Source organism: Myotis daubentonii, chromosome 1, assembly GCF_963259705.1.
Source record: "Myotis daubentonii chromosome 1, mMyoDau2.1, whole genome shotgun sequence".
Taxonomy (NCBI): domain Eukaryota; kingdom Metazoa; phylum Chordata; class Mammalia; order Chiroptera; family Vespertilionidae; genus Myotis; species Myotis daubentonii.
In genome coordinates, this window is record NC_081840.1 from 131,566,671 (window position 1) to 131,588,665 (window position 21,995).

The following is a 21,995-nucleotide window of genomic DNA, read 5'->3' on the forward strand; positions in this document are numbered from 1 at the left end:
TTAAAAATGGTTGCAGAATAAAAATCAGGGGATAGCAGTGTATATCAGATTGAATACTGCAAACAATCAAACTGCAGAGGACAACATTTAAAAATTCTTCCATAATTCTGAATGAATGAATAAAGAATAATGAGAGGAATATAATATAGATCTCAATTTTAATAGTGTGTGAGCCAAGCTACCAATGCATTTGCAAAACATACACCAACCCTCACCCCCACCACGCACACTGACACACACACACCACACGCACACACGGCATGTAATTTTCTTTTCTTTGTTCTCTGTGGTAAGAACACTTAACACGAGATCTACCTTTTCCACAAATATTTAAATGTACAATAAAGTCTTTTCAATGCCACCTCTTAGATTCCCATTGAAACAACTATAGGCACTAAGTTGTAAGCAGATCGCTAGAATTAATTTATCTCACAGAACTGAAGCTTGATAGCTCTTTAACAGCAACTCCTGATTTCCAGGTGCAAGGTGACACATTCCCTTTTTCCCTTTGTCCAGAGCCAGGTCTTTGTCCTCAGCCCATAAAACTAATGTGGAGGTATCACAAATGACAATAAAAAAACAGGATTTATTCTCCCCAGATTTCCTATTATTTAGATGACATATTTGCGATCCCAACTCCTTGGGATGTCTTTTTATTCCACCAATTACATGACATCTGGGTTTTTAAAAGCAACACATTTTCTTATCATGTAGCATCTTTGATTTGTCTCACTTCCTAGCAGCTTCCTGGTGAAGGGAATTCTATCATGTGGTCTGACTGGCCGCCAAGGAAGTGATCATAGACCTCCTAAAGCAGCAGACTTCCTACTTCCAGTTTTGCAGAAATTATAAGTGACCCTCAGAGAGAAATTCTCTCATCAGTTTTCATTCCATTGAAGAGGGTAAGACTAGGAGGTTATATATTTATTATTAGCAGAGAATTGGAACATTCCTCATTGCCTCTCTGTGGTAGGCTTTGATATGATTGATATCGCTTGTCTTATAAGACCCTGTTCCTCTCCAGACTCAGAAAACATGAACCAATGAAATCTAGAAAAAACTTTGAAAAACACACTACCCTCACAGCCAGAAAGAGGAAAGCTGAGGAATTATATGATCAAAGGCCAGGTTTGCTGAAACCGGTTTGGCTCAGTGGATAGAGCGTCAGCCTGCAGACTGAAAGGTCCCAGGTTCGATTCCGGTCAAGGGCATGTACCTGGGTTGCAGGCACATCCCCAGTAGGAGATGTGCAGGAGGCAGCTGATCGATGTTTCTCTCTCATCGATGTTTCTAACTCTCTATCTCTCTCCCTTCCTCTCTGTAAAAAATCAATAAAATATATTTTAAAAAAAAAGACCAGGTTTCCTGGGCCCAGTAGGACCCTCATTCAGAGTAACCACTGTAACTTACAAACTTGCTTAGAGATCAATGAAGAGAGACCAGAAGAAATAACCACTTAGATGTTTAAAAGGAAACGTTCCAGACAAGGAAAAGGAGTTAAAGCCATAAATAAAACACATTAACTAATAGCATGAATTATCACTTTATATGGGAACTATGTAGTAAAAAATGTACAATCAAAATAAAGAAAAGTTCCATAAGCATCTAAGCAGAAAGAACAGGTGACCCTAAGATAATAATTAGGTTGGTATTAAAAAATATTTAAAAAATTTGGTCAGAAAATAAAAAAATATTAGAAAAATATGTACATGAAGGAAGCAGAAAAATAGTCTTAGATATTTAAGAATTGAAAAGTAGTAAACAATTCTTATATCTTTCCTAAAATTATCACACAAAATTTTATTCTCTAATACACCAATGGTGAGGCAAATGAAAATTTTAAAGATTTCATGTAGAGCCCTAGTCAGTTTGGCTCAGTGGACAGAGCATTGGCCTGTGGGTCAAAGGGTCCTGAGTTCAATTCCAGCCAAGTGAACAGGTACCTTGGTTGCAGGCTCCTCCCTGGTCTGGGCCCTGGTCTGGGCACATGCAGAAGGCAACCAATAGATGTGTTTCTCTCACATCGATGTTTCTCTATCTTTTCCTCTCTAAAAGATCAACAGAAAAGTATCCTCGGGTGAAGATTAACAAAACAAAACAAAACAAACAAAATATTTCATGTAGAATCATATCAGTAAGCACTTAAATAGGATAAACCGAATTAAGCTTAAATAAGTGTAGTAAATATGGCTGCAAACCAACATAGAAAACAATGCAGTGTATAAATAATCTCAGTAGACTTTGCCTCAAGAAAGGCACAGTATGTATTCTTTTCTCTATTTATTTTGTTAAGTACAACTAAAGCCCCTTGAAATTTTATATAAAATAAATATAAGAAAACTCTGAAAGATGGAGAAAAGTCAGTAGAGTGGTTAGGGATCTTGAAATCTAGAAACAATAGGCAGAGTTCCTTGGGGCTTATTTCTGACCCAGATACTCATACTTATAGCTGAAGAATATGGGAACCTAGAAATATCAATAGGTATAGACAAAAATAAAAAGTTCCAACAAAATCAAGTTTTCTTTAGTCACAAAACCAAAACTAGAACAGTCTACCAGAACAGAAAAGATCTAAACAATAACTGCTCTCTTCCAGGCAAACACCACAGAAAAAGCCATAACCCCTAACACACTAGAGAAGGTTAAGTCTAAGGGGAGTCTAGACTGCTATCCTTGCGAGACTGTGATAAGGTGGCCAAGCCACCTTGCTGGGTGGGTCAGAGCAGGCCAAGTACAGATTGAACACTTTCATTCTCACTGGTGTTACTGAGCAACTCACCGCTGTCCTGCTGCTGCTGCTGTGGTATCAGTGGAAACCACACTGGGGGCCTGAATTTCTACACCAGCTCCAGCAACAGGGAACCCCATTCACCTCACTGCAGGCATGGTGTCAGAGGAGGTCTAGTGGAAATGTAGGGCTTTTACCATGCCCCAGAGCTATGGTACGGAGAAGGCCATGCCTCCTGCCATGGGGTCAGTGAAAGGCATGTGAGAAGTAGTAACAAGGCACTGACACATTTTCCAGCCATGACAGAATCAGGGGAGGTCTAGTGGGGAGCCCAGCGGTCACATGGGGACTCTCCCCCCATGTGTCAGCAACAGAAATCAAGAGGAAACTCTGGACTTCTGCTCCCATTTGGCAGTAATCAACCACTCCCTCCTCCCCCACCCCCACCCTACTCCCATCCTCCTTTACTGACTAACATTTACCAACATCAAAAAAAACAACGACACCCAGCCAACAGGACAGAGAACCCCAAAATTGACACAAGCCATTATGCTCAATTAATATTTGACAAAGGAGGCAAGAGCATACAATGGAGTCAAGACAAGTCTCTTCAATAAATGGGGTTGGGAAAATTGGACAGATACTTGCAAAAAAACAAACTAGACCACCACTTACACCATACACAAGAACAAACTCAAAATGGATAAAGGACTTAACTGTAAGGTGGGAAACCATGAAAATCTTAGAAGCCATAGGCAGCAACATAGCAGACATTTCTTGTAGCAATATCTTACTGATACAGCACATGGGCAATGGAAACTAAGGAGAAAATAAACAAATGGTGTTATGCCCAGAGTTCGGGGTCCCCAAGAATCAACCACCAGGGAGCCTCTTCTGATGCAAAAAACAAAGAGTCTTTATTCAAACCCGGGTTTGGTTCCCAGCCTCTTTACCAACACAGTGGCAAGATGAGAGAGAGAGAGAGAGAGAGAGAGAGAGAGAGAGAGAGAGAGAAAGAGAGAGAGAGAGAGCCCCAGGAGAACAAAGGTTATATAGGGCTAGTCATTTGGGTGGGCTTAGGTAAGTGACGTGGAGTACAGAGACTGGTCACTTTGGTCAGGGTCTTTCAGCAGGGTCTTACAGCACAGTGGTCAGGAAATGACCAACACATTCTAAGGTTTGAGCCATCCCTCACTACGTCCTGATTGGTCAACAGCGACGCATAGGGAACATTTTATGGTATAGCCTTGTTAGGTCCTTAGCTGCATTCCTTGGGCTTCATTGGTCCACTCAGGCGGTGGTTGGGGGAGTTAGGACATTTCTGGCATTCCTGTGGTCACTCCCTGGCAGGGGGTCAGGCTGAAGACCCAGCTCTACAAGTATGGGGATAGTCAGTTCTGCTTTGTTCTTTCAAAATGGGACATCAAAATAATAAGCTTCTGCACAGCAAAAGAAACCATCAACAAAACAACAAGAAAGCCGACTGCATGGGAGAACATATTTGCCAATGTTATCTCCGATAAGGGTTTAATCTCCAAAATTTACAGGTGATATGGAAATTTTGGACTGGAACCCAGATTCTTTGTCCGCCAGAATCAAAGAATGAATCCACGGACAGAGAGTGGTATAGCAAAGGTAGAAATTTATTGAAGAACAAGTACAGACTCACACATGGGGAGAGGGAAAGAGTCCCACAGAATGGACTCCCAAGTAGGGAGGGGAAAAAGGTCCCGCTAAGTTCTTTATGAAGGCTGCAGATCCTCGTGCCTTGATATCCTCTCTGATTGGTCACTATTCCCTTAGTCTGGTTACCATAGTAACTCCTGGGCTCAAAGGTTGAACCTCACATGGGTCATGTGAGGTTCTCCCCCCACCCCCCTCCTTCCCTATTGTTTTCCTATTCCCTTTGGGCTTTCTTCTTCTCCTTCTACATGAAGGGCTTCCTTCTCTTTCTTTTGTAAATATAGACCTTTTGCTGCTCCCAGCTCCCTCATTCTATGGAAATGTACCTGTTGCAGCTTTTCAGCTCCCCTATTCTATGGAAATATACCCTCTGCTGCTCTGCAGCCCTGCGCTTCCTCCATGGTCCCCTTAATTTCTAAAATTCCTAAAATTTCCTAAACCTGTCCTATTTTACCCCTAAAATTCCTGTTTCACAGGGAACTTATACAACTTAACAAAAGGAAGATAAACAACCCAATCAAAAAATGGGTAAAGGACCTAAATAGACACTTTTTGATGCAAATCAAAACAATGCCTATCAGCAGATGAGTGGATTAGAAAACTGTGGTACATCTACACAATGGAATACTATGCTGCTGTAAAAAAGAAGGAATTCTTACCATTTGCAATAGCATGGATGGAATTGGAGAGCATCATGCTAAGTGAAATAAGCCAGTCAGTGAAAGATAAATATCACATGATATCACTCATTTGTGGAATATAAACATTATAAACCCATGGTCGACAAACTGCGGCTCACGAGCCACATGCGGCTCTTTGGCCCCTTGAGTGTGGCTCTTCCTAAGCCTTAGGAGTACCCTAATTAAGTTAATAACAATGTACCTACCTATATAGTTTAAGTTTAAAAAATTTGGTTCTCAAAAGAAATTTCGATCATTGTACTGTTGATATTTGGCTCTGTTGACTGAGTTTGCTGACCACTGTTATAAACTGATGAACAAAAATAGATACAGAGGCAAAGAAGCATTGAACAGACTGCCAAACTTCAGCAGGAAGGCAGGGGAGAGATGTGGGAGGGAGGCTAAGAGATCAACCCAAGGAATTGTATGCATGCCCAATGGATGCAAGACAATGGGAGTGGGGGAAGGCATGTGCTGGGGGGTAGGGATGGCCAGAGGGAGGTCAATGGGGAAAAGAGGAGACATATGTACTACTATTTGTAATACTGTAAAAGATAAAATTAAAATAAAATAAAATAAAGGATTAAAGAGTTAAGGAATCACAAATAAAATTAAATCAAGTTGCAATTTTAATGACCAAAATGTGAAGTAATGTTAAACTTTTTAAAATAAAAATTTAAAAACACAAATAATCAGTGAACATAAAGTTGTCAATAAAATTTTGAACAAATGAAATATATTTCATTTACCTATAAATAAATATTTTATAAGAAAAAAAAGAAGAGATAAAAACCCAGCCAAAACAAAAAATTTAATAAAATTTAGAATGCTATAACATAATATCTAAAATGTCTAAGCCTGGGGAGTGGGGCACTGGGGCCCCAGGGGTGGTCCGCTGCTGCTGCTGCTGCTGCTGCGTGTGTGTGTGTGTGTGTGTGTGTGTGTGTGTGTGTGTGTGAATTTAGGGTGTGGGGGGATCACTTCCCTGGCAGGCAGCTGGGCTTCTATGGTCACAGGGCTGGGCTCCTCCCGCCCACCAAATCAGTCTTATGAGAAATGTTTTTAAGAAGAAGAAAAAACAAACAAACAAACAACAGAAAGGAACATAGTTATAAATAATAAAATGGCAATAAATACATACCTATCAATAATCACTTTAAATGTAAATGAATTACATGCTCCAATCAAAAGACATAGGGTAGATGAAAGGATTAGAAAACAAGATCCATATATAGGGTGTTCCTCCCAAAAATGTATATACACACTTTGAATAATTATCAAGGCAGTTTTTATTAAAATACATTTGATTTTAGAAATTGAACTGCCAACTCTTACAGCATGTATACATTTTGGGGGGTGGGCACACTGTATGTGCTGCCTACAAGAGACACACTTTAGATGGAAAGTCACACAGATGAAAATAAAGGGATGAAGAAGTTTATGCCACACAAATGGAAATAATTAAAAAACCTGGGGTAGCAGTTCATATATCAGACAAAATAGACTTTAAAATAAAAACTATAATACAAAATAAAGAAGCACACTACAAAATGATAAGCAGATCAATCCAATAAGATATAGCCTTTGTAAATATTTATGCACCCAACATAAGTTCATCTAAATATATAAAGCAAATCTTGATAAACATAAAGGGAGAGATCAACAGTAATACAGTCATAGTAGGGGATTTTAACACACTACTGACATTATTGGATAGATTTTCCAGACAGAAAATCAACAAGGAAATAGTAATCTTAATTGACACACTAGATTAGAAGGACTTAATTAATATATTCAGAGTATTTCACCCTAAAACAGCAGCATATACTTATTTTTCAAGTACACATGGAACATTTCTGAGGATAGATCACATGTTAGGACACAAAACAAGTCTCAGTAAATTTGAGAGGATTGAAATCATAATCAAGCATCTTCTCTGACCACAATGGTATAAAACTAGAAATCAATTATAAGAAAAAAACTGGCCTGGCCAGCATGACTCAGTGGTTGAGCGTTGACCTATGAACCAGGAGGTCACAGTTTGATTCCTGGTCAGGGCATATGCCTGGGTTGCTAGCTTGATCCCCAGAAGGGGTGTGCAGGAGGCAGCCCATCAATGATTCTCTCTCAACAATGATGTTCCTATCTCTCTCTTCCTCTCCCTTCCTCTTTGAAATAAATAAAAGTATATTTAAAAAAAAACAACAAAAAACTGAAAAACACAAACACATGGAGGTTAAATAACATGTTACTAATTAAACAATGAATGGGGCAACGATGAGATCAAGGAAAAAAATCAGAAGTTACCTTGAGACAAATGAAAATGAACAACAATAACCCAAAACCTATGGGACACAGCGCTTTCCGCACTCTTAATGAACATAGTATTGGAAGTCCTAGTCACGGCTCTCAGAACAGTGGAAGAAATAAAAAGCATCCAAATTGGAAAGGAAGAAGTAAAGCTCTCCTTATTTGCAGATGACGTGATACTGTATATATAGAGAGAACTCTAAGGACTCCATCAAAAAACTACTAGGATCGCTTCTCGGCCTTTTGGCTAAGATCAAGTGCAAAAAACTACTAGGGACTAATAAGTGAATGCAATCAAGTAGGAGGATACAAAATTAATATTCAGAAATTGGTTGCATTTTATATATAATAAAATATCAGAAAGGGAAACTAAGAAAACAATCCCATTTACAATTGCACACACACACACACACACACACACACACACACAAAACCCCAACCACCTAGGAATAAATTTAATCAAGGAGGTAAAAGACCTGTACTCAGAAAACTATAAAGGCACTGAAGAAAGAAATCAAAGAAGATACAAATGAATAGAAGCATATTCTGTTCATGGGCAGGAAAAATGAACATCATTAAAATGTCCATACTACCCAAAGCAATCTATATATTCGATGTAATCCCTGTCAAAATAACAATGGTGTATTTTGCAAAATTAGAACAAATAATCCAAAAATTTATATGGAACCACCAAAAATACCAAATAGCCTCAACAATAGTGAAAAAGAAAAAAGTTGGGGGTTGTCTTACTACCTAATATAAAACCACTAGGGGCCCGGTACACAAAATTTGTGCATGTGGGATGGGTCCCTTAGCCTGACTTGCATCCTCTCCAATCTGAGAGCCCTCAGGGGAGCCCTCTCCTATCCAGGAGTTTCTGTCTGTCTTTGCAATCATATGAGCGAATTGTCTGAGATCCCAACCAGTTTGGTTTGGTGCTCACAAAATAATAGAGGTCTATTTTTTTTCTTTGCTCTATTAGTGGAGATTTCCTAGAAGTTGCAGGATATCTTCCTTTTAATTTTTCCTCGACACTCTGACTTTACTTATGTCTCTCACCTTTGCTTTCCTTCTATTCCCCACCTGCAACAGTAACTTGCTCCAGGCTCACTTTGCTCTAATGCAGGGGTCCTCAAACTTTTTAAACAGGGGGCCAGTTCACTGTCCCTCAGACTGTTGGAGGGCCAGACTATAGTTTAAAAAAAAACTATGAACAAGTTCCTATGCACACTGCACATATCTTATTTTGAAGTAAAAAAACAAAACAGGAACAAATACAATATTTGTATTTGCATGTGGCCCGTGGGCCATAGTTTGAGGACCCCTGCTCTAGTGTCTAGTGTCTAGTGGGTTGCGACCGCTTTGGGGGTTGAATGACCCTTACACAGGAGTCATCAAAGACCATTGGAAAACACATATATAATTACATATTGTTTTTGTGATTAATCACTATGCTTTAATTATGTTCAATTTGTAACAATGAAAATACATCCTGCATATCAGATATTTACATTATGATTCATAACAGTAGCAAAATTACAGTTATGAAGTAGCAACAAAAATAATTTTATGGTTGGGAGTCACCACAATATGAGGAACTGTATTAAAGGGTCGTGGCATTAGGAAGGTTGAGATCCACTGGTCTAGGAGTTCCCGCAACATGTCTGCTACCAGAACTATGATTCCCAGCATTCCTGGTGCTCCCCGTGCTCTGGGCTTTCACCCCCCAAGCCGCATTCTGTCCATCTGCTCTCCTGCTCTACCAAGCCCCCCAAGCCACCCACTCTCCATTCGCTCTCCCACTCTGCCAAGCCCCCCAAAGCCGCTGCTCTCCCACCCTGCCCCCAACCTGCCCTCAGGCCGGCCATCTTTGTTGTATTAATTTGCATACTCACTCCTGATTGGCTGTGGGCATTGTGGAGGGATGGTAAATTTACATATATGTCTATTATTAGTATAGATACTACAAGGCCATAACTAAAATGGCATGGCACTGGCATAAAAACAGACATAAAAATCAGTGGAATAGAATAGAGAGTCCAGAAAAAAACAGGTCAATATTGCCAATTAATATTTGATTGAGGAGGCAAGAACATACAATGGGGTAAAGACAGTCTATCAATAAATGGTGCTGAGAAAATTGGACAGATACATTAACAAATAAAAGTAGACCACCTCCATTTACTTTATACAAGAATAAACTCAAAATGGATTAAAGACTTAAATGTAAGACTCAAAACTATAAAAATCCTAGAAGGAAACATAGGCATTAAAATCTCAAATATATCTCATAGTAATATTTTTTTCTGATATATCTCATTGGGCAAGGCAAACAAAAGAAAAAATAAACAAATGGGATTACACCAAACTAAAAAGTTTTTGCACAGCTATCAAAAAATGAAAAGACAACCCACTGAACGGGAGAACATATTTGCCTATACATTTGATATGGGGATAACATCCAAAATTTATAAATAACTCATAACTCTCAACACCAAAAAATAAACAATCCAATTTAAAAATGGAAAGATGATCTGAATAGACAATTCTCCAAAGAGTACATACAGCAGGGCAATAGACTATGAGAAGATGTTTATCTTATCATCACTAATTGTCAGAGAAATGCAAATTAAATCCACAATGAGATATCACCTCATACCTGTCAGAATGGCTATCAGCAATCAATCTACAAATAATAAGTGTTGGTGAGAAAAGGAAATCCTTGTGTACTGTTGGTGGGAATGCAGATTGGTGCACCCACTGTGGAAAACAGTGGCATTTTCTCAACAGATTAAAAATGGAACTAAAAATAGAGATTCCAGTTCTGGGGATTTATCTGAAGAAACCCAAAATACTAATTCGAAATAATATATGCACCACTATGTTCATTGCAGCATTATTTACAATAGTCAAGAAATGGAATCAACCCAAGTGTTCACAATGGAATTTGTACAATGGAATGCTGCTGGGCCATAAAAATGAATGAAGTTGTATCATTTGCAACAGCATGGATGAACCTAATGATATTATCCTCAATGAAATAAGTCAGTCAGAGAAAGACAAATACCATATTATTTCACATATATGTTGAATCTAAAGAACAAAATAAATAAAATTGAAACAGACTCATAGATACAGAGAGAGAATTGGGGGTTGCCAGAGGGGAGGAGATTTGGGCACTTGGTATAAGAGGTGAAGGGTCTAAGAAGCACAAATGGGCAGTTACAGGTAGTTATGGGGAAGTAAGTAAAGCATAAGAAATACAATCAATAATACTATGATAACTATGTAAGTGCTAGTTGGGATACTGGAAATATTGAAGAGAACACTGTAAATCATATGATTGTCTAACCACTAAGCTGTACACCTGAAGCCAATACATAATAAAAAAAATAATCTGAGCTTTTATCAAGAACCTAGAAAATATAGCAAAGTGAACCCAAAGCAAGTAGGAGGAGAGAAATTAAGATAAGAGCAGATAATATGAAGATATCAAAACCATAGAGAAAATTATGAAGCAAAATGCTGGTTCCTTGAAAGTATCAATAAAATTGAGGAGCTTCTAGAAAGACTGACCAATATAAAAAGAGAAGACACAAATGACCAATGTTAGAGAGAAAACAGGGGATATCATTACAGACTCATAAATATCAAAAGGATAATGGAGGTCAACAAAAGAACTTGTATGCGTGCATATAAGCATAAGCAATGGACAGAGACACTTAGGGGGGTGAGGGCATGTGTGTGTATGTGGTGGGGGGGAGTGAAGAGAGCCAAGCCAGGGAGAGGTCAATGGGGGCAAAAATATGTAATACTTTAAACAATAAAGAATTTAAAAATGATTTAAAAAAAGGATAATGAAGGAATACTATAACACATAGGGGTAAAATGAATCAATTCCTCAGAAAGTACAAACTACCACAACTCATCCAATAGAATTGGTGGAGGGGAGACATACAGAGAAATCTTCTTCTATAATAATAAAAGAGTAATATGCTAATTAGACTGGATATCATTCCGGAAGGAAGCCAGCCTGGGTCCCAGTGCCTGCGGGGGGCTCAAGGGAAGCAGCCCAGGTCCCAGGTGCTGGAGGGAAGCAGCTGGGGGAAGGAAGGCATATTCTTGCATGAATTTCATGCATTGGGCCTCTAGTTGAATATAATATAGAACCCAGAATTAGATGCATAAAAACCTGACCAATTTATTTTTGATAAATGGGCAGTCCAATGGAGGATGGATAGCCTTTTCAACAAGTGATGCTGGAGCAATTGAACCTCCCTAGGCAAAACAATAAACCTTACCCTAAGTCTCACACCTTACACAAAATATAACTCAAATGGATCATGGACTTATTTTCCAACTGCAATCATATCCCCAGGCATTAATAACAGAAAAATGTAGATGTATCTTCATACAAAATCATGTTAAAAATGCTCATATTAGCTTTATTCATAATAGCCCCAAACTCGACACAGCTCATATGGCCTTCGACAGTAAATGTTTAACAAACCGTGGTACATCCATACATGGAATATTACTCAGCAATAAGAAGAAACAAAGTATCATTGATATACATGATATCTGTGTAAATTTCCTGAGAATTATTCTGAGTGAAAAAAGTCATCTCCAAAAGATTACATACTGTAAGATTATATTAATTATTGTTTTTAACCATTTTATTGAGATATAATTGATATATAACATTATATTTGCTTTGGGTGCACCATATAATGATTCAATAACTGTATATATTGCAAAATGATCACCACAATAAGTATAGTTAACATTGATTACCATACATAGTTACAGAATTTTCTTGTGTGATGAGAACTTTTAAGATCTACTCTCTTTGAACTTTCAAGCATACATTACAGTATTATTAACTACAGTCAACATGCATTACATCCCCAAAACTTACATATTTTGTAACTGGAAGTTTGTACCTTTGACCACCTTCACCCATTTTGCCAACCCCCACTTCCATTTCTGGCATCTATCGATCTATTCTCCGTATTTATGAGGTTTTTTTTTTCCAAATTCTGCTTGCGCAGTTTAAACATTTTTTTTTCCTGTGTGTACTTATCCAAGATTTTCTTTTATTCTGTACACATATTTAAGATTGTTTTTCATAATCTGGATTTCACATTATAATATCTAAAATACTGCAGTTTTATTCTTGCTGACTCTTTTTCTGCCATTTCTCTTTTATGAAGGTGACATTTTTATTTGTGTAATTTCTATTAGCTGCTCAATTTCCGTGGATTTAAAAAAAAATATGTTTTATTGATTTTTTTACAGATAGGAAGGGAGAGTCATACAGAGTTAGAAACAATGATGGGAGCAAAATGTCGATCAGCCACCTCCTGCACACCTCCCTCTGAGGATGTGCCCACAACCAAGGTACATGACCTTGACCAGAATCGAACCCAGGACCCTTCAGTCTGCAGGCCGACGCTCTATCCACTGAGCCAAACCAGTTAGGGCTCCTTGGATATTTTTATAGAAACTTTTTTAAAGGCTGATATTAGAATTAAATAAAAATTGCTTAGCAACTGCTATGATAGGGACAGTATAAAATCAAAACAGATGCTAGTTTCAACAGTGTCAATATTAAAAATATTTAACTGGCATGGCATGAAGATCAACCAGTCTAAACAGTTACTGGCTCAATCAGAAACAGAAACAACACTAGCAGTAAATATATATATACTAGAGGCCTGGTGCACAAAAATTTGTGCACTCGGTGGGGAGGGGGGGGTCCCTCAGCCTGACCTGTGCCCTCTCGCAGTCTGGGACCCCTCGGGAGATAATGACCTGCTGGCTTAGGCCTGCTCCCAGGTGGCAGAGGGCAAGCCCAATCCCTAGGTGCAGCCCCTGGTTGGGCTCAGAGCAGGGCTGATTGGGGAGTTGGGGCGCTGCCCCCTGTCACGCACAGAGCAGGGCGGATCAGGAGGTTGCGATGCCACCCTCAGTCACGCTCAGGGTAGGGCCCATTGGGGGTTGGGGCACCGCCCCTTGTCACGCTCAAGGCAGGGATGGTGGGGAGGTTGCGGCGCCACCCCCTGTCACGCACAGAGCAGGGCCCATCAGGGGGGTTGGAGCTCCATACCCTGTCATGCACAGAGCAGGGTTGATCAGGGGGTTGGGGCACTGCCCCCTGTCACACACAGAGGAGGGCGGATCAGGGGGCTGGGGCGCTGCACCCTGTCACACTCAGGTCAGGGCCAATGGGGAGGTTATGGCTCTACCCTGTCACACACAGAGCAGGGCCGATCAGGGGATAGGGGTGCCGCACCCTGTCACACACAGAGCCATAGGACGATCAGGGGATTGGGGTGCTCCTCCCTATCAGGCACAGAGCATGGCTGATCAGGGGATTGGGGCGCCTTCCCCTGTCACGAACAGAGCAGGGCGGATAGCGAGGTTGTGGCCCCGCCCTCTGTCACACACAGAGCCGCAGGGCGATCAGGGGTTTTGGGCGCTGCCCCCTGTCACGCTGATCCCGGTGCCGGGAGGCATAATACCCTTTTACTATATAGGATAGAGGCCTGGGTGGGGGCTGGCTGGTTTTCCCTGAAGGGTGACCTGGATCAGGGTGGGGGTCCCCACTGGGGTGCCTGGCCAGTCTGGGTGAGGGGCTGAGGGCTGTTTTCAGGCTGGCGGGTGACTGAAGCTCCCAACCGCTCCTTTTTTTTTTTTTTTTTTTTTTTTTATTCTGGGCCAGCTTTAGCTCTGAGGCTTGGCTCCAGCTCTTAGGCCTTGGGTGCTGAAAGCAGGTATCTGGTTTGTTTGGGTTCTATAATCAAAACACTGTTTCAACTCCAGCTCTGAGATCCCGGCTGGCTGAAAGCAGGTTTTTGGGGTTTTGTTTAGCTTCTATATTTGTAACAATGTTTCAAACTGCAAGCTCAGAGGCCGGCAGCAGTAGGCGGGGAACGGTGGTTTCCTCCGTCACTGAAGCAAGCAAGCCTCATGTTCACTTCAAGCTGCCTGGCTTCCGGTTGCCATCTTGGCTGGCAGTTAATTTGCTTATCTCCCTGATTAGCCAATGGGAAGGGTAGCAGAGTGACACCAATTTGCATGTTTCTCTTTTATTAGTGTAGATATATACACACACACATACATATACACTAATCTGTTCTGAATAAGCAATAGCACTTCCTAGAATGAAGGTAAATTCTCTAGAGAGTATTTGTATTTGGTTTTTTAAGTTGGCTGGAGACACTGCTGTCCATGATTATTTTATTTTATTTAAAATATTTTCAAAAGAATTGTTTATTGATTTTTAGAGAGAAAGGAAGGGAGAAGAGAAAAAACATCAATGTGAGAGCACAACAATTGATTGGCTGCATCCTGCATGCCCCCGATCTGGGATGGGGCCAGGTCCTGGCTATGTGCCCTGACTAGGAATCGAACCAGCAACCTCTAGGTGCACAGGATAATGTTCAACCAACTGATCCACGCTGGTCAGGGTCATGATTACTTTATACTTTTTCTTTTTTAAAAAATTTCTTTATTGATTAAGGTATTACGTATGTGTCCTTATCCCCCCATTGTCCCCTCACCCCCCACTCATGCCCTCACCCCCCTGATGTCTGTGTCCATTGGTTAGGCTTATATTCTTCATACAATTCCTTTGGTTGATCTCTCTCCCTTACCCCTGCCCTCCCCTATCTTCACTCTGAGGTTTGACAGTCTGATCGATGCTTCTCTGCTTCTGGATCTGTTTTTGTTCATCAGTTTATGTTGTTCATTATATTCCACAAATGAATGAGACCATGTGATATTATCTTTCTCTGACTGGCTTATTTCACTTAGCATAGTGCTCTCCAGTTCCATCCATGCTGTTGCAAATGGTAAGAGTTCCTTCTTTTTTACCGCAGCATAGTATTCCATTGTGTATATGTACCACAGTTTTTTAATCCACTCATCTGCTGACGGGCACTTAGGCTGTTTCCAAATCTTAGCTATGGTGAATTGTGCCGCTATGAACATAGGGGTGCATATATCCTTTCTGATTGGTGTTTCTATTTTTCTGGGATATATTCTTAGAAGTGGGATCACTGGGTCAAATGGGAGTTCCATTTTTAGTTTTTTGAGGAAACTTCATACTGTTCTCCACAGTGGCTGCACTAGCAGTGCACCAGGTTTCCTTTTTCTCCGCATCCTCTCCAGCATTTGTCATTTGTTGATTTGTTGATGATAGCCATTCTGACAGGTGTGAGATGGTACTGCATTGGCATTTTGATTTGCATTTCTCAGATGATTAGTGACTTTGAGCATTTTTTCATATGTCTCTTGGCCTTCCTTCTGTCTTCTTTCAAAAAGTATCTATTTAGTTCCATTGCCCATTTTTTTTTTATTGGATTGTTTATCTTCCTTTTGTTAAGTTGTATGAGTTTCCTGTAAATGTTGGAGATTAAACTCTTATCGGTGATGACATTGGCCAATGTGTTCTCATGCAGTGGGCTTTCTTATTGTTTTGTTGATAGTTTCTTTTGCTGTGCAAAAGCTTTTTATTTTGATGTAGTCCCATTTGTTTATTTTCTTTTTAGTTTCCATTGCCCTAGGTGCGGTATTGGTGGAGAAATTGCTTTTGCATATGTCTGAGATATTGCTGCCTGTGGATTCCTCTAGTATATTTATGGTTTCCTATCTTATGTTTAAGTCCTTTATCCATTTTGAGTTTATTTTTTTTTTTTACTTGGTTGAGTTTATTTTTGTATATGGTGTAAGTTGGTGGTCTAGTTTCATTTTTTTGCATGTATCCGTCCAATTTTCCCAGCACCATTTAATGAAGAGACTGCCTTGACTCCATTGTATGTTCTTGCCTCCTTTGTCAAATATTAATTGAACATAGTGGTTTGGGTCGATTTTGGGGTTCTGTATTCTATTCCATAGATCTATATGTCTGTTATTGTGCCAGTACCAGGCTGTTTTGAGGATAGTGGCTTTGTAATAGAGCTTGAAATCTGGTATTGAGATCCCACCTACTTTGTTCTTCTTTCTCAGGATTGCTGCAGCTATTTGGGGTCTTTTGTATATCTGGGATAAATTATACTTTTTCTTGAGATATTTTTAGGATCTAAAGTTATGTGAATTTCAGCTATAAACTCTCCTAATGGCCATCTTTTGGTTCTAAGTATTTGGCGATTATTCTTTCCACCTTTTGCATTGCACCTAGTTTGAGGTAAGTTTATCCTCTGTGAGAATTCTTGTAGATGGATTGATTTCTTGTTTTCTCTTACAAAAGGAATCTCTGGAAGGTCCCAGCCTTCAAGGAAAAATATCTATTATATTTAGTGCTTTTGGTGGTCGTTGGATTTTGTTTCCTCCGCACTGTCCCCTGGAGTCCTGGAAAACGGAAGTGCCAATGGATCTTAGGCAGAGGAGCACAAGACAAAAGCCAGCTACTGAAAAGTGCTCCAATCATACCACAGATTTCTTGGCTTGATGATTTCATACTTTCCTGCCAGCTTATTAACAAATTTAAAACATTTTCAAAAACTTTATCCATAATTGTTAAATTTTTTGACGTGGGAGGGAGTTAATTGAGCTACAGATTTCTTTTTCCTATTTTTGCAAATTAAATTCCTGTTACAGTATTTTTTAACACAAAGTTAGTTGAATTATATATTAATTGAACCCAAGACCATAACATTGTTTTGATAGCACTTAATCAAATTAGTTAACTAGATGAGGCATACTAGTTTAAGCATTTTTTTTGGTGTTTAGTGCAATTATGATAAAATAATAAAAAAATTTTACTTTCAAAGTTTTTGTTTTCTAGAAAGAAAAAGAAACACTTTGCCTCTAAATTAGATGTAATTGTTTGACATTGACCAGTGTACAAATGCGATTGGAAAATACTTGCCATTTAGAGAAAGGATGTAACACTCATATCTTAGAGGCATATGATCATAGTTGGAATTGGTACATTGATTACACCATTTAAAAAACTTTCAAACATTGACTTTGATGTTTATTGGTCTGTTTATCATATGGGTAATTTGTACAAAATAGATGAAATTTTCAGTAAATCTCCCAAGGCATATAGTATTTTATTCATAAGAGATATGGAACCAATTCCCAGAGAGATCTATCAGAAGTACAAGGCTTTATTACATATAAACTAGGATTGAACATTAGGCTACAAGTGTCCAATAATGTATGGACTCAAATATCTTCAAAATAGGAGTGTGAAAATATTGCTATATTTCTTGCAGTTAGTAAACAGTTTGATTTTATAAGTGCATTGTACTTGAAGCATTTGCTGCAAACAACATTGGGAAAACAGAACTAGCTCCGAGCACAAAGGAATGTGGATAAAAGATATTCTTTGCTTTCAGTTTTAGTGGGCAAATTACAACAAAGAGAATTGGAAGAATGTTGGCACTATTTTAAGGGAAAAAAGAAATCAGATTTACATTCATATTGAGAAGAATTTAAATAGAGTAGCAAAATAACTGCTATGTTTTATGTTCTGATTTTTTATAAAAGCAAAAACTAACCAAATAATTCTAAGCTTTGCAAAACATCTTCATTTGACACAACTCAAATGCTCAGTGTAAGAGTCATATATAGCTATAAAACACATACGACTTGTATTATATATACATATATATAAATTTTATGCAAATCAAATGAAATATCTTGTTTTCTGATATACCAGTATATAATTCTTCAGCACATATGATTCTAAAATAAAGATCTTTATTATAAAAGTCAATTTGGCTGACTTATATTGAGAAAAAAGAGATTTTGATTAATGCATTGTGGGTAATTATTGTATTTGCTTTATTTTATATTGATGGCACTTAATATGAGTAACAAAGATGTAGCACACAATATTTTCTTTTTGCAAGGCTGCTATGAAATCACACTCAAAGCTGACAGTGCATGTAAATGTTTTGAAAATTTTTTCGTAAAGCTCTTCTGTTTTTCAAGTTTTTCCTCTGACAGTTGGTTCTAGAACAGGATTACGTTAAATAGCCGAAAAGCATCTGTCCATATACAGATGTAAGTGCATTTTTAAATTTATTTATTTTTTTTTTATTTTGGTTAATCCACACCTGAAGACAACTTTTCCATTGATTTTTAGTGAGAGTGGAAAGGAGGGAGGGAGGAAGCAGTGTAGGAGAGAGGGAGAAGGAGAGAGAGAAAGAGAAACATCAATTGATGTGAGAGAGGCACATCAATTGGTTGCCTTCCTCATGCCCCTTCACTGGGGCAAGGATCAAACCTGCAACCCAGGGACGTGCCCTTGACCAGGAATTGAACCCATGACCCTTCGGTACACTGGCCACACTCTATCCACTGAGCACACTGACCAGGGCAGTGCATTTTTTAAACACTTGGACTAAGCCCATGTAAAAAGAAATGAGACCAATGAAGTGATTAGTCACACATAAGGCCAGAAAAAAATCTGTTTATTAAGGATTGGCCAGATATTCGATTTCTTTATATTGGACTCTAATAAATATAAACGTGCAGTTACTTTCATTTCTGAAATGGGCATGCTCCTGTAATGTTTGAATCCCTGGTTCCTCAAACAGTTCTCAGTCTGTGAAAGCTGGGTCCCTCCAAGGAGCTACCAGCAGGTCTGGCCATAAATCACAGAGCCTCCTGTTTGCCCCCAAGACTGATCTCTAGAAACAGGATCAATGCACTTTCATTCCTGACACCTGAAAGCAAGTATCTATGAGAGAGCATGTCAAAAGGCAATATTTTAAAAGGTCAAGTCTTAATTCACATTGGTTCCCAGAAAGTCCTTATAGCTTTTATATGAAAACAATTTTCTAGCCCCTGATGATTACATTATAACATTCTTGCTAGTTATATGTTCATTTTTAACCTTAAAAATTCTTAGCTTTGCAAAACAACATCCCCCTTTTCAAGCCTTGGAACAAACAAAAGATAGACCAATTTCTTGAATATAGATTCTCATATAAATACTGATGTGAAAGTGTGTTCAGAAGGTAGCTTCTACCAAAATGGAGAGGGTCTTATTTCAAAGATGCATGCATTGTGCTTAAAACGTGTGCAGTAAGAGAAACTAAAGTCATATTTTTATTCTACTTCACTGTCTTTCTTGGTGCCTTTGATTACAATTATATTGCAATATTCTCTTGTAATTCATTTGTGTAAGATATAAGTAAAATTATACTTTCAATATAAAATCTGAAGAAAAAAAAATCTTTCCAGTTGTACTACTTTAAAATGTATTTCTTCTCCCAGAGCCCAAAACTTTCAAAAATATGCTGTTTGGAGAAATAGCATTAACAACTTCTTACATAAAAACACTTTTATGAATGCAAACTTTGAGTGATTTTTCTGGTTAACATCATTTATTTAAATTAGCTTTATTTAATTACACATACAGCTGTTCTGTGCCCTGAACATAGCCCAAGGGACTATTTAAAGTGCTTAAGTCTAAATGTCATGTTTTATCACTATGTTATATGTAGCAAACCACAAAAAAATGTTGTTGTTGTTCACTGAGTAATACTTCAAGAATACAATACTTTTCCTTGTTCTTTTTTCTCTGTTATCATAAAAGTCAAGAAGCCATAAGCTAAGTGTAAGTTAAACTGTCTTTCCTTTCATCTGAACATCATTCATGACATAATTCAGGTTACAGTGCTTCCCTTGTTCAGAGAGGTCTCTTCCATCTAATGGCTTTAATTACCATTCATAACTAGGGTTTTCTAAATCCTAACCACCAGCCCAGATTTATCTCTAGTGCTCTAGACCCTTACATACATCCAGTGTCAACTGAACATCTCCCCTTAAATAGTTCATGTTTCCAAAGTGGAATTAATCATCTTTCCTTTAACCAGCTCTTCTTGCTCTAGTCTAACATCACCAAACGGGCTTTACTTATCATGTAGACAACTGGTTACCAACTGATGTTCCGGACAAGATGGCTTAGAGCGGACATCACCTCTGTCCTTATACAGAACAGACTTCTAGTTTGCCATATTTGAAGAAGTTTGGACTCTGGAATCAGTTGATCTGGGCTTGAATCCCAGCCCTACTGTTAGTGACCAAATGATGTTGGGCAAATTGTTTCTGGAAACATCAGTTTCCTCACCCATAATGAAAATACCATCAAACTTCCCAATGATAACTAGAGAATCCAAAGGGAAAATATAGATATGAAAGTGCGATACAAGACATAAAGCTCATGTAAATATTGATCATTTTTATTTAGCAAATTCCAAGAAGCATCAAAAGGAAGATAGGCTTAAAGATAAAATGAACCATCTTAATTTATAAGACAATCCTATATAATAAAAGCCCAGTGACTGAATGGTGGAATGACCAGAACGACCAGTCGACCAGTCGCTATGACACTCACTGACCACCAGGGGGAAGTCGCTCAACACAGCAGCTGCCCCCTGGTGGTCAGTGTGCTCCCACTGACTGGGATGAGTGGCGCTCCCACAGCGGGCCATCCCGGCAGGCCACACTCCTCACCAGTGCACGAATTCCATGTACCAGGCCTCTGGTAGTATATAAGCCACCACCAATGAATAGCCACACAATGCAATTTGGTTCCCTGAAATTTCATGTGATTTGTTCAATTCTAGTGCCAACTGACAATGTGGAGGGCAAAACTCTTCGTGAATTAAGTAAAGGCACATGTCAAGAAATATTTGATCCATGCACATATAATGTTTAGACAAAGAAGGTTGGTTTTCCTGGTAATATATGGACTTCTTAGATTAGTAGAAATCAATGAACAATTGACTTGCATTAAAATAGCAGTCAGAATAATTACTTCCCTAATTTACAATTAGGTAATGACTTAAGAACTGACAAAACCAGAATCAAAATGTGACTGTCCTCAAAATTTAGCCTTTCTCCCAAAAAGGATATTCTAATACAATTAAATTTAAATGAGATTCTGTTATAAGCTCCCTTATTATTGTGCCACCAAATCAGCCCAAGAGGTCCAACTCCTCCTGCCCGAAGTTGACATGTGAGTGGTTTGGATGACACTGGCCTCACAGAATATGACTTCATGTCGTGACTGTCTTTAAAGTGGAGGATCTTGAGTGTCCCCTGATGACCTAATCTCAGCATGTTTCAATATCCTGAAAGCTGTTGAGAAACCTCTATAACCGAATGTCATAGTCTGATCAGAGCTTCACTCTAATAAGTATGTCATGCAGCCACATATACAGTCACGATGTCTTTTTTATTTGAAAAAGTAAGTAATGGCAGTGTCTGAGAGGAAAATTTTAATCTTCTTTTCCCCCAATAAAACAATTCAAGGTCGTCTGTGCTATGCATTCAAATGCTTATCTCACATATGCACTCAAAATATCCACAATCCAATTTTCATTGTAGTGTCATTGAACTTGTTTGTACAGCTAGTTTAATCTCATGTTCAAACTTTATCCCTCCCCACCCCCCAAACATTGGCTGGCTGACAGTTTTATTTCCTTACTGCATTAGGTCAGCCTTTTGCAAGCAAGATGTAGCCAGTAGCTAAACATCTTGGGGATAATTGCTCTTCCAATAATTTGCAACACTAATGATACATTTCCAGTTTTTTATGGTGCAAGTGTTTTATGCTTTATTAGTTT